Genomic DNA, 12292 nt, shown 5'->3' on the forward strand with positions numbered 1-12292 from the left:
CCAGAATACCAATTAACATTCCTTTGAGTCTGAGGATTATTTATACCTATTAATACCAATGAGATGAACATGTGACAAGGAAGAATCTACCCATCCTGTTATCTCAAGTCGGGTCCCCAATCCTAATGAACTACTTTTCATCGGATCCATGCAACTGTCCAGATATCTATATATATGAAGCTTGTGAGATCAGCTTTCTGTCGGACAGAAGACATTGTTACATGTAAGTCTCAACCGCGATATGTCAATCCTAAACATATTGCTTGACTTAGGGTGGTTTTAAGTTTATTAGTTTATTATAAAGTTTCATCTCACTTCATGCTTGTATGACACTTTATAATCACTTTAAACAAACTTACGGATTTCCTTTTATTAGACTTTATTTAGTGCTTAAAAGGGATTGCCTTTATATAGTTATAAAACATATATCTCATTAAAACAAATGATATAAAGAACACTTCATTTACATTAAGTTTTTATCCTAGAACAATTGTCTATAGGACACTAAACCCCAACATACTCCCACTTGGACTAAAGCCAATTGTTTCTATAACTTATCCCAGTAGAAGTTAAATGACGATCATGTACTTTCTGGGTTAAGGACTTTGTCAACGGATCTGCAACGTTGTCCTCTGTAGGTACTCTTTCTATTCTCACATCTCCTCTTCCCACAATTTCTCTTATAATGTGGTATCGCTTTAGGTAATGCTTGGATGCATTATGAGACCGTGATTCCTTTGCTTGCACAATGGCTCCATTGTTATCACAGTACAGTGTAATGTGATTTACAATGTCAGGCACCACACCAAGTTCAGTAATGAACTTTCTAATCCAAACTTCTTCCTTTGTTGCTTCCGCAGCAGCGATGTACTCTGACTCGATCGTAGAGAAAGCTACGCTTCCTTGCTTGGAACTCTTCCAGCTGACCGCGCCCCCATTCAAGATAAACAGGTATCCTGATTGGGATTTAAAATCATTCTCATCTGTGAGATGACTTGCATTTGAAAATCCTTCTATTTTCAGATCCCCTTCTCCGTACACTAGGAACATATCTTTAGTTCTTCTCAAGTACTTAAGAATGTTTTTGACGGCAATCTAGTGCTCGTCTCCCGAATTTCCTTGGTAACGACTCGTTATAGATAACGCGAACGCTACGTCAGGTCTAGTGCATAGCATAACATACATAATCGAACCGATTGCGCTGGCGTACGGGACTACAGCCATGCGCTTCTTATCATCATCGGTTTTAGGACATTGATCATTGTTTAACTTTACTCCATGTAGCATGGGCAAGTTACCTCATTTCGATTCAAGCATGCTAAACCTCTTTAGCACCTTTTCGATGTATGTAGCTTGTGAAAGACCAAGCAGTCTTCGTGATCTATCTCTGTAGATCTTTATACCAAGTATATAAGCTGCTTCACCGAGGTCTTTCATTGAGAAGTTACTAGATAACCAAACTTTTACCGACTATAGTAGAGCTACGTCATTTCCCATTAATAATATATCGTCCACATATAATATCAGAAATGCTATAGAGCTCCCACTTGCTTTCTTGTAAATGCAAGCTTCTTCGCAATTTTGTTCGAAACCAAATTGTTTTATGGTTTCGTCAAAACGCTTGTTCCAGCTTCTAGATGCTTGCTTGAGTCCATAAATGGATCTCTGAAGTTTGCAAACCTTGTTTGCATCCTTTGATATGAAACCTTCAGGTTGCATCATATATACATCCTCAAGCAGGTTTCCGTTTAGGAAAGCTGTTTTCACATCCATTTGCCAAATCTCGTAATCATAGTGAGCGGCAATAGCAAGCATTATTCTGATTGATTTGGACATAGCCACAGGAGAGAAAGTTTCGTCATAATCAATTCCTTGCTTCTGACGATATCCTTTCGCTACTAACCTAGCTTTGTAGGTGCTAACCTTTCCATCCATGTCAGTCTTCTTTTTGAAGATCCATCTGCACCCAATGGGTTTTATCCCTTCGGGTGGATCAACCAAAGTCCACACTTGGTTGGTATACATGGAATCCATTTCAGAATCCATGGCTTCAAGCCATGCTTTAGAATCTGGACTGTTAAGAGCCTCTTCGTAGTTTTCGAGTTCGTCGTCTAACACGGGAACCTCATTATCATCTCCCACTAGAAAACCATATCTAATAGGGAGTTCACGAACTCTTTGTGATCTACGAAGGGGTGGCACTTGAGTCTCATCTAATGGGACTGCATCGGGTTCCTCAACCGCTTCTGTTGTTTCAGTTGGTGTTTCTTGTTCTTGAACTTCATCAAGTTCAATCATGCTTCCCTTTTCTGTGTCTTCGAGAAACTCTTTCTCTAAGAAGGTTGCGTGCTTGGATACTATTACTTTCTGATCATCTGGATGATAGAAGTAATATCCCACAGTTTCCTTTGGGTATCCAACGAAGAAACATTTATCAGATTTAGAATCTAGTTTGTCGGACGCAATGCGTTTGACATATGCTGAATAACCCCATACTTTCATGAATGAGAACACGGGTTTCCTACCAACGAACAATTCATATGGTGTGGAACTAGCGGATTTAGTTGGTACTCGATTTAGGGTGAAGAGGGCGGTTTCTAAGGCGTAGCCCCAAAATGTCTTTGGAAGTAATGCTATGCTCATCATGGATCGTACCATATCTAGTAAGGTACGGTTTCTCCTCTCGGATACACCATTGTGTTGTGGTGTATAGGGAGGTGTCCATTGTGAGCATATCCCACATTCAGTTAGATAATTCAGAAAATCATCTGAAAGATATTCGCCACCTCGATCAGATCGAAGTGTCTTTATTTTCTTTCCTAATTGATTTTCTACTTCATTCTTGAAGCATTTGAATTTCTCAAAAGCTTCAGATTTGTGCTTCATCAAGTAGATATAACCATATCGGGTATGGTCGTCTATGAAGCTTATGAAGTATCTGAATCCTCCTCTTGCTTAGACTGATATAGGACCGCATACATCTGAATGAATGAGTCATAGAGTGTCTGATACACGCTCACCTTTATTGCTAAAGGGTGTCTTTGTCATTTTACCTTTTAAACATGCTTCGCACGTTTCCAATGATTCAGGATCAATTGAATTTATAAGCCCATCTTGATGTAGCTTAAGCATGCGTCTTTTGTTTATATGGCCTAAACGACAATGCCACAAGTAAGTTGAATTATCTAGCTTATGTCTTTTGGTATCAATTGCGAAAACAGAAATTTTGTCATCTAACACATAAATCCCATTTTGTGATATTCCTGAAAAATAGAAGATCGAATCTCTATAAAAATCGCAACGTTTGTCTTTTATTGAAATATGAAAACCGTCGTTAACAAGACGGCTAATAGAAATAATGTTACGAGACATTTGTGGAACGTATAAACAGTTCCTTAATTCTATTACAAGCCCAGAGGGCAAATTTAAAACATAATCTCCAATTGCGAGGGCGACAACTCTTGCTCCATTTCCTACTCGCAAGTTTATGCTTCCTTTCTTCAGTTCCCTATTCCGATTTAGTTCCTGCATATTTGTACAAATATGAGATCCGCATCCGGTATCAAGTACCCAAGATTCAGACTGTGAAACTATATTTATTTCAATATAAAACATACCAGATGTTGAAGCACTGCCTTTTCCCTTCTTGAGGGTGGCTAGGTACTCCTTGCAGTTCCTTTTCCAATGCCCGTCTTTACCACAGAAGTGGCACTCTCCTTTGGGCTTCTTCACTTCCTTTCCCTTAGCTTTAGTGGGCATGGCTCCCTTGCCTTTCTTGGGATATTTAGGATTGGGAAAATCCCCTTTCCTTTTCTTTGATCCCTCTATGACAAGAGCTGATATTGCCTTGTCCTTTTTCATATTGGGCTCAACTGACTTGAGCATATTTGCAAGCTCTTCAAGAGAGGTTTTCAAGTCATTCATCTGATAGTTCATAATGAACTGTGAATAACTCTCTGGAAGGGATTGAAGAATTAAGTCTATGCTTAGTTCGTTATCCATCGTGAATCCAATACTAGAAAGTTTGGTAATATAGCCAATCATCTTGACACAATGTGTCATGACGGATATGCCCTCTTGCATCCTGCTACGATATAGTAACTTGGATATCTCGTAGCGTTCGCACCTAGTCTGTTTCCCAAACAGTTCTTTAAGGTGCATGATGATGGAATAGGCATCCATTTCCTCATGTTGCCTTTGTAATTCTGGTGTCATCGATGCAAGTATGATGCATCCCGCATGATCATCATCAGCTTTGTGCTTCTGGTAAGCATCAATTTCTTCGATGGGAGCATCATCAGCAGGGATAGGGGGTATCGATGTATCAAGTACATACCCTATCTTATCGAACTTCAAAATAATTTTGAGGTTACGAAACCAGTCGGTGAAGTTTGAACCATTCAACTTGTTATCGGTAAGAATGTTTTGCAGATTGGTTTTAGTCATGATTTTAAGAGTGTTTAATTAAACCCGAGAGTGAGAAAGAGTAAACGTATGTTATTCATTTGTTTTTAATGTATATCAATCTAAAATTTATAGGCCTTTTAGTTTATTTTAGATTGCTCCCACTATTTTGCCAAATTAACAGCCCTCCATATTAATTCGAAGAATTTCACAAATCCTTTAGTGAGCTAGGATCCTAACTCCTGAGATTTCGCCTTGAGTTTGCTCAACAAGCTAGTCTCATTCGTTAGGTAGATTCATGTAATCAATCACATCTTTAATGTGATTCCTAGGTTATTGGGTTACTAACCACATTAGTAACTAATATGCTATTCACATTAATCCCAACCATATTGCCCATTAGTAACTTAGTCTTGATTTGCTTTAGCATACATCAGACACATACTTGGCTTTATGGACATATTATCTAAATTATTCCGTCGAGCCAGAGACGGAATAAAAGGCCAAACCTAGGGAAATACTAACTATTACATATTTCTCTTTAGGTCCTCCGTCTTCTCCATGGCGCCTTGAAATTGCATATTAATTTCTATTCTACTAAAGAAAACTTCAATTGAATTGAAGGGAATTAGATGAGAGGAGAAATTACAATAGATAGTAGATAGGCAGGACTCGCAGGCCCTATTTCAAAAATACCAAAAGACTAAAAGAGGGTCCAAATATGTCCATAACTCCAAACATGCATAGACTCAATTAAATAAATTTAATTGGTTGATTACATAAGTATTTTGTGTAATATTTAGGTTAATCACATTAACTCATCAAATTAACTTTCATCCAATTTTACTTCTAACAGTTTCGTATCCTTTTATATTAAACTTTTAGATTAATATAACTATACAAAACTTTAATTATGCACGTCCCAATTATTTTGATTTGAATTCATTTAAAACCTTTTTGATTTACAAATAGGTAAAACAAACTTTTAAATAAATTTTCATTCGATAATCAAAACAGAAAACTATTAATTTCTGAAACATATACATATATATATATAACTAATTTTAAACGATTTAAAATTAAGTGGGTCTTGGGCCGGGCCCGAGGTTGGGCTGCTGCCGTTTGGCAGTAGCCCTAGGCGTCTGACCCGCCGCTGCCTTGCGGCAGCGGTGGCCAGGCGCCGCGCGCGGTTGCTGCCGCGCAGCAGCAGCCGCGATAGTAGTCGGGTGGCGCCGTAAGGCGCGACCCGAACTGCTGTAAATTTTTTTTTAAACATAAAACATATATATATATATATATATATATTGGTTTTAAAACGATTTTAAAACAATTTTCAGAAAATAGGAAAAACTATCATAGATTTTCCGTTTTATCTTTTAGAATAAATAAAACTGATTTTATCAATCTAACCATAAAAACTAATAGATTTTGTTATAATGATTATCAACCAAAATTATTAAGAACATGTGCATAACTTATTTTAATTAACAATTAATTAAAACTTATTTATCTTTTAGAACTAACTAATCAAAACAGTTTTGTTAATTAACCTAACTATAAATATTTATTCAATCTGATTGAAAAACTTCTAAATTTTCATATATGAAATAACGGATTTAACGCAGGTTCTGATACCACTGAAGGAAAATAGGCTAACGTATAGCAGCGGAAATATAAAAATTTTAACCTATTTCCATTAACCCCAAGATCTGTTAACCGTTATTTCATACAAAGAGGGATAAGAAGAAATACCTTTTAGATGTTCTAGCTACCGTTGCAAACGAAGTGCCCACAACTCTTACTTCGAGTTCCCGAGCACAAGACAAAACAACAGAAGATCAAGTTAGAATCAACCGTTTATTAACAACCAAAGTAGATTGTCTCTAATTAATCAACACAAGATCAAGGATAAAGAGAAAGAGATGAAAATCAATTGAACGGAAGGAAGCGGTGAAATCCCGTCCTCGGCTAGGGGGGTTCGAATTCTCTCTCCTGGAATCAATAGTGGATTTCGAAAATCCCATAGGGGGATCTATTAATATATCTAAATATAAAAGATAATAATAATAACCTTATTGGATAATAATGGGAGTAATTTAATCTAATTAAAACTACTAACTTATTTATCCTTTAATTAATTTAATTCACAATCCCAATCTAATTAGAATTGATAAAATCAAATTAATTATTTATGTATCTAATATACATAAATTTCGACCCCCACCTTGATAATTGGGCCTTATTGGGCTCAATTGGGCTTCCGTCAATTAATTAGCATCTATCTTTCTTTTGGGTTCCAAGTCTTATGTGTGACCCATTAGGTTCTTATTGCCACTAGTCGTATGCAACTTATTAAATTAATTTTCAAAGAATTATATTTAATCTTTTGCATAACGGAATGATGTACAAAGTATGTGATTAGCAAGTCCGTAATCATTCCCCTAGAGCTATAAGAAGACAGGTTGATTCTCTCGTTGACCTTTCCGTATTAGTTACGGTATAATTCGATCCTTTATCAACTACGTCCTTGAACTGTATCTTATGACTATGGGTAATGTCAAGTCACATATAGCGAGACGTTTGTTTTACTTGTTCTACCCGAGGCAACTCCAATTAGATAGGTTAAGAGAAATCTCATTTCATTCTTAAGCTATCACCTTGCAAGGATTTAGAGTCAAGACTTCCACAAGCGATCCATGGACATATCTCCCATTTATCGGGAGTGATAAATGCTCAATCCAATGTATAACGATCCCGCAATCACTTCCTGTGATACCCAACGTCTGCTGTTCACACCCCAGAGTCATCTCTGTTAAGGATGGTGTTACAACAGAGTCAAAGCGTCACATTTCGTAATCCAGAATACCAATTAACATTCGTTTGAGTCTGAGGATTATTTATACCTATTAATACCAATGAGATGAACATGTGACAAGGAAGAATCTACCCATCCTGTTATCTCAAGACGGGTCCCCAATCCTAATGAACTATTTTTCATCGGATCCATGCAACTGTCCAGATATCTATATATATGAAGCTTGTGAGATCAGCTTTCTGTCGGACAGAAGACATTGTTACATGCAAGTCTCAACCGCGATATGTCAATCCTAAACATATTGCTTGACTTGGGGTGGTTTTAAGTTTATTAGTTTATTATAAAGTTTCGTCTCACTTCATGCTTGTATGAACACTTTATAATCACTTTAAACTAACTTACGGATTTCCTTTTATTAGACTTTATTTAGTGCTTAAAAGGGATTGCCTTTATATAGTTATAAAACATATATCTCATTAAAACAAATGATATAAAGAACACTTCATTTACATTAAGTTTGTATCCTAGAACAATTGTCTATAGGACACTAAACCCCAACATAGCTAACCACCTATCCACGAAGAAGAAAAAACCCCTAAAAGCGCATCATATCCATATATGATCCCATCTAGGGCGGGTCCACTTTCCTCCAAGATAGAAAAATAAAACACCCTTTAGACAGCCCTGAAGAGCTTTTTATAGCTTTAGGGGGGGCTTCTGATAACAACCCAAATTATTCTTGAATAAGGAATAAGGGGAAATTAATAGAAATAATGGCAAACCATTATTCCTTCTAAAAGAGATATTTATGCATGATTAATATGGAATTAATGACAATTATTGCAGGATTAATGCAGGGGTGAATATATAAATAATGAAAAAAAGGAAGGAGTTTCTAGCATTATGCCACATCACGTGGACCATGGCGAGATACGCCATAACGAGATATGCCCGATGAGAGCGAGTAGTGGAGACCCGCCATAGCTCTCAAGGAGAGTGTACATATGCCTTGACGAATCAAAGAATACGAAAAGGCGCCTTTATTACCATCCATGAATGGGAATAAATACAACTAAATGACAATTAATAGCCATTAAAGGGGAATAAAGACTTGACTGTTCGAATACCTCAACTCTGAGGGTTTCGATGCTAAATGTTGGGATTAATGGAGAATTGATAGCAATTAAAGATGAGTAATGACATGACTCTTCACCTGCTTCCCCATTAATGCTGAAGGTTACAGAAACCTATATAAATACCCCAGCTTCCTAGGATCAAAGGTACACTTACTGATTCTCTACTTTTGTGCTTACAGTTTATTCTCAGAAATATTACTGACTTTGGCATCGGAGTGTCCCCGGCCGATCCCAACGACGCCTCACAGGGAAGTGCTCCGATCAAGGATTTTTTCACAAGTTATCAAGGATATAAATATTAATGAATAAATTGTTTATTTAATCATTTGTTTAATCAAATATATAGCATTAAAATGTAACTATATATAAAGGCACAAATCTTTCATAAAGAAAGTAATCCTAAGTTTATTTAAGTAGTTATAAAGTGTTCATACAAGCATGAAGTGAGACTATACTTTATAATAGACCAATAGACTTAAAGTTAACCCAAGTCAAGTAATATGTTATAGGGATTGACATATTACTGTTAAGACTTGCATGTAACAGTGTTTTCTGTCGAGACAGAAAGCTGATCTCACAAGCTTTAGATATTTAGATATCTAGACAGTTACATGGATCCGGTGAAAGAGTTCATTAGGATTGGGACCCGACTTGAGATAATAGTATGGATTGATTTATCTAATGTGTCAACTGTTCATCTCATTGGTATTAGTAGGTATAACTAATCCTCGGACTCAAACATTCGTTAATTAGTGATTCTGGATTATGGAGTCTGGTACTTTGATTCTGTGCGAGCACGATCCAACAGGTGAGAGCCCGGGGTGTGTGAGAGCAGGGTTGGGTATCACACAAAGTAATTGCAGAATATTTAATGTCAGATTGAGCATTCATCACTCCCGATAAGTGGGAGATATATCCAAATGGCCGCTTGTGGTGAATTAACTGAAATCCTTGCACGGTGATAGAGTTAAGAGTAGAAATGGATATTTCACTTAACTTATCTTTCAGAGTGAATTCAACTTGTACAAGTAAAACCGGACTCTTCGTTATATGTAACCTTGACACGTTCCATGGTTATAAGGAATTAACCGACAGGATATAGTTGATGAAGGATCGTTTTATACTGTACCTAATGCATAAAGGTTAACGTCAGTTATCAACCTGACTTCTTAATTGCTCTGGGGGAATATCATAGGTTCTGTTAGTAACAGCTCGCGACGGTATTCCGTTATATATATATTGAAATTAATCGTGATGAATTAATCTCAAAGGATATATACGGCCAGTGGCAATAAAGGACCTAATGTGTCGCATATGGGACTTGGAACCAGAGGACGAAAATGTAATTAATGAGACACTAATAATGGGCCGAAATTTATTACGTAAATAGGGATAATTAATTTGACTTAATAATTATAATTAGATTATGATTATAAATTAAATCAAAGGATTATCTGATAATATTAATTAGAGGTTTTTTTTTAATACGATTGAAACTCTAATTAATTATCCCTAACAATAATTAAATTATTAATTTGATTAATAATATTATCTAGATATAATTAGTTATTATTTAGATAATAATAAAGTGTTTATTTAATTATCTAATTAGTAATCCTATTCCGAATGAGATTCTAATTAATTAATTACCTACCACAACTGGGATTACGGTTTTGAGAAGTCTATAAATAGACTCTCTAATCCCATATTTCAACCAACTCAATAAGAAAGGAGGAGGAACCGTTCCGTCTTTGTCTCGCCTAATTTACATTATTTCTTACTCTCTCTTTGATCTCGTATCGATTTCTATTAGAGGCAATCATTGTGATTGCTATTATTAAGGTTGATTACTAATTAGTTATTCTTTTCTTTGTTGTCTCTTTTGTTGTTTGTGACACACGGATTAAGAGTTGTGGGCACTTCGTTTCCAACTGTAGATAGTTCTTCATAAAAGGTATTTCATTCTATCTCTCTTTATATGAAATAACAATTAACAGATCTTGGAAAAGGGAAATAGATAAAATAGATAAAATTTTATTATTCCGCTGCGCCTAGCCTTGTCTATTTTCCTACAATACCACCCCCAAACGAGTGGACAGGTGGAATTATCCAACAGGGAGATGAAGCGAATTTTAGAGAAAACAGTTAATTCTTCACGAAAGGACTGGTCTCTGAAACTTGATAATGCACTGTGGGCTTACCGAACAGCCTATAAAACACCCATAGGGATGTCCCCTTTCCGGCTCCTGTTCGGAAAAGCATGCCACCTCCCTGTTGAGTTAGAACATAGGGCATACTGGGCACTAACATTTCTAAATTTTGATGATAAAGATATTAAGCTAAACAGTGTGCTCAATTGAATGAGATGGATGAATTCAGACTGTTCGCCTATGAAAACGCGATCAAATACAAGGAACAGACCAAACAGTGGCATGATCAGCGTATTCAAGCCAAGCACCTTAAACAGGGTGACCATGTCCTCCTTTATAACTCACGCCTGCGCCTTTTCCCTGGTAAACTTCGCTCGCGATGGTCTGGCCCATTCACCATCCACCGCATATTCTCTCATGGGGCGATAGAAATTCAGAACACCAATGGCGACACATTCAAAGTTAATGGACAGCGCCTGAAGCCTTACTTGGCTCATGAACCCCCCGGGACAGTGGGCGTCACCCATCGCTTGACCAACCCATGACAAATCAAAAGTTGGGGGTAAATAAAATTTCATTTTTCAATTTCATTTTTAATTTTCTTTTCCGCAACTTAGTCCATTTTCAATTTCTTTTTCTAACCCTTCCTATTTTAGTTCCCTTTTGAATAAACTTGTGTCTAAGTACATAGGGAAGTACGAACAATCATTCCTCTCACCAACCCGCACCACACACGGGACAACCACCGCCCAAGCCGTCTTGTCCTTTAATGCAGAATTGTCAGACGGCAGACCCTCAGCCTCAACGGTCACAAACATTGATGTGGCTGATGGGTTCATAATTGACCCTAATAACCATATTTTATTTCACTAAAAATGAGCTTATGGGCTGTTAATTGTTATCAATTTAGGACTAAAGAACCCTTATTGCAGATTTTGTGAAGAAAAATAGAAACTGCTGTCAAACAGCCCGTTGCGGGAAAAAGTAAAGGAAAATCTATGGACCAAAGGGCAATAGCATGTAAAGAGATGGAAGACAGCCAAGCAAAGAGGTGGGACTAGTGGAGATCTAGCTTGTTGAAGAAGATTTGGGCCTTGAAGTGTTCAAGTGGCCATAATCTGTCAGAACGGTCTGCTTTAGTGTACTTTCTAGTATATTTTATGTTTCTTCCCTCCTAGTTAAATAGACTAATGTGAAAGGAGAGAGAGGATGATTTTTAGGAGATTAGAAACTTCATCTTCCACGAGAGTTATCTTTAATTTAAGACCTAACTCCATTAATGGGGAGTCATTGCAATTTCTGTGGATGTTCACTCTTCACCATGAGTGAGTAGTCGTTTTGAACGGGTTAGGCCAGTTAGGGCCTGTTATGTAAGTTTTCTATTTTCTTATTTATGAATGAATGGTGATATATTATGTTGTGTTTGAGAAAGTTATCACTCTATTGTTGTATGCATGTATGTTAGTGTTAGATGAATGATAGGGAACTGCTTTCATCTTCACGGAACCGTTTCTCAAACGTCCAAACCCCGAAGCAGGAATGTTAGGGGGTTGTATCAAGGGTTTTCTTAATAGAAATGTTGTTTCGATCGTAATGCAAGAAAGAACCAACTTTAGGGACGTTTAAGGTTGTAGTACATCTTAGAATCTTAAGAACACACGAGAGTTGACTTAAGTGAGCATTAAAGCAGAGACCTTGACTTCACTTTACGTCATTCATGAATAAATAGGATGTTTAGAGATTGAAAGTAACATGTTCTGATGTGTCCTAGCATGTTCTACCTTTTA

The sequence above is a fragment of the Euphorbia lathyris genome, chromosome 1, assembly GCF_963576675.1.
Source record: "Euphorbia lathyris chromosome 1, ddEupLath1.1, whole genome shotgun sequence".
Taxonomy (NCBI): domain Eukaryota; kingdom Viridiplantae; phylum Streptophyta; class Magnoliopsida; order Malpighiales; family Euphorbiaceae; genus Euphorbia; species Euphorbia lathyris.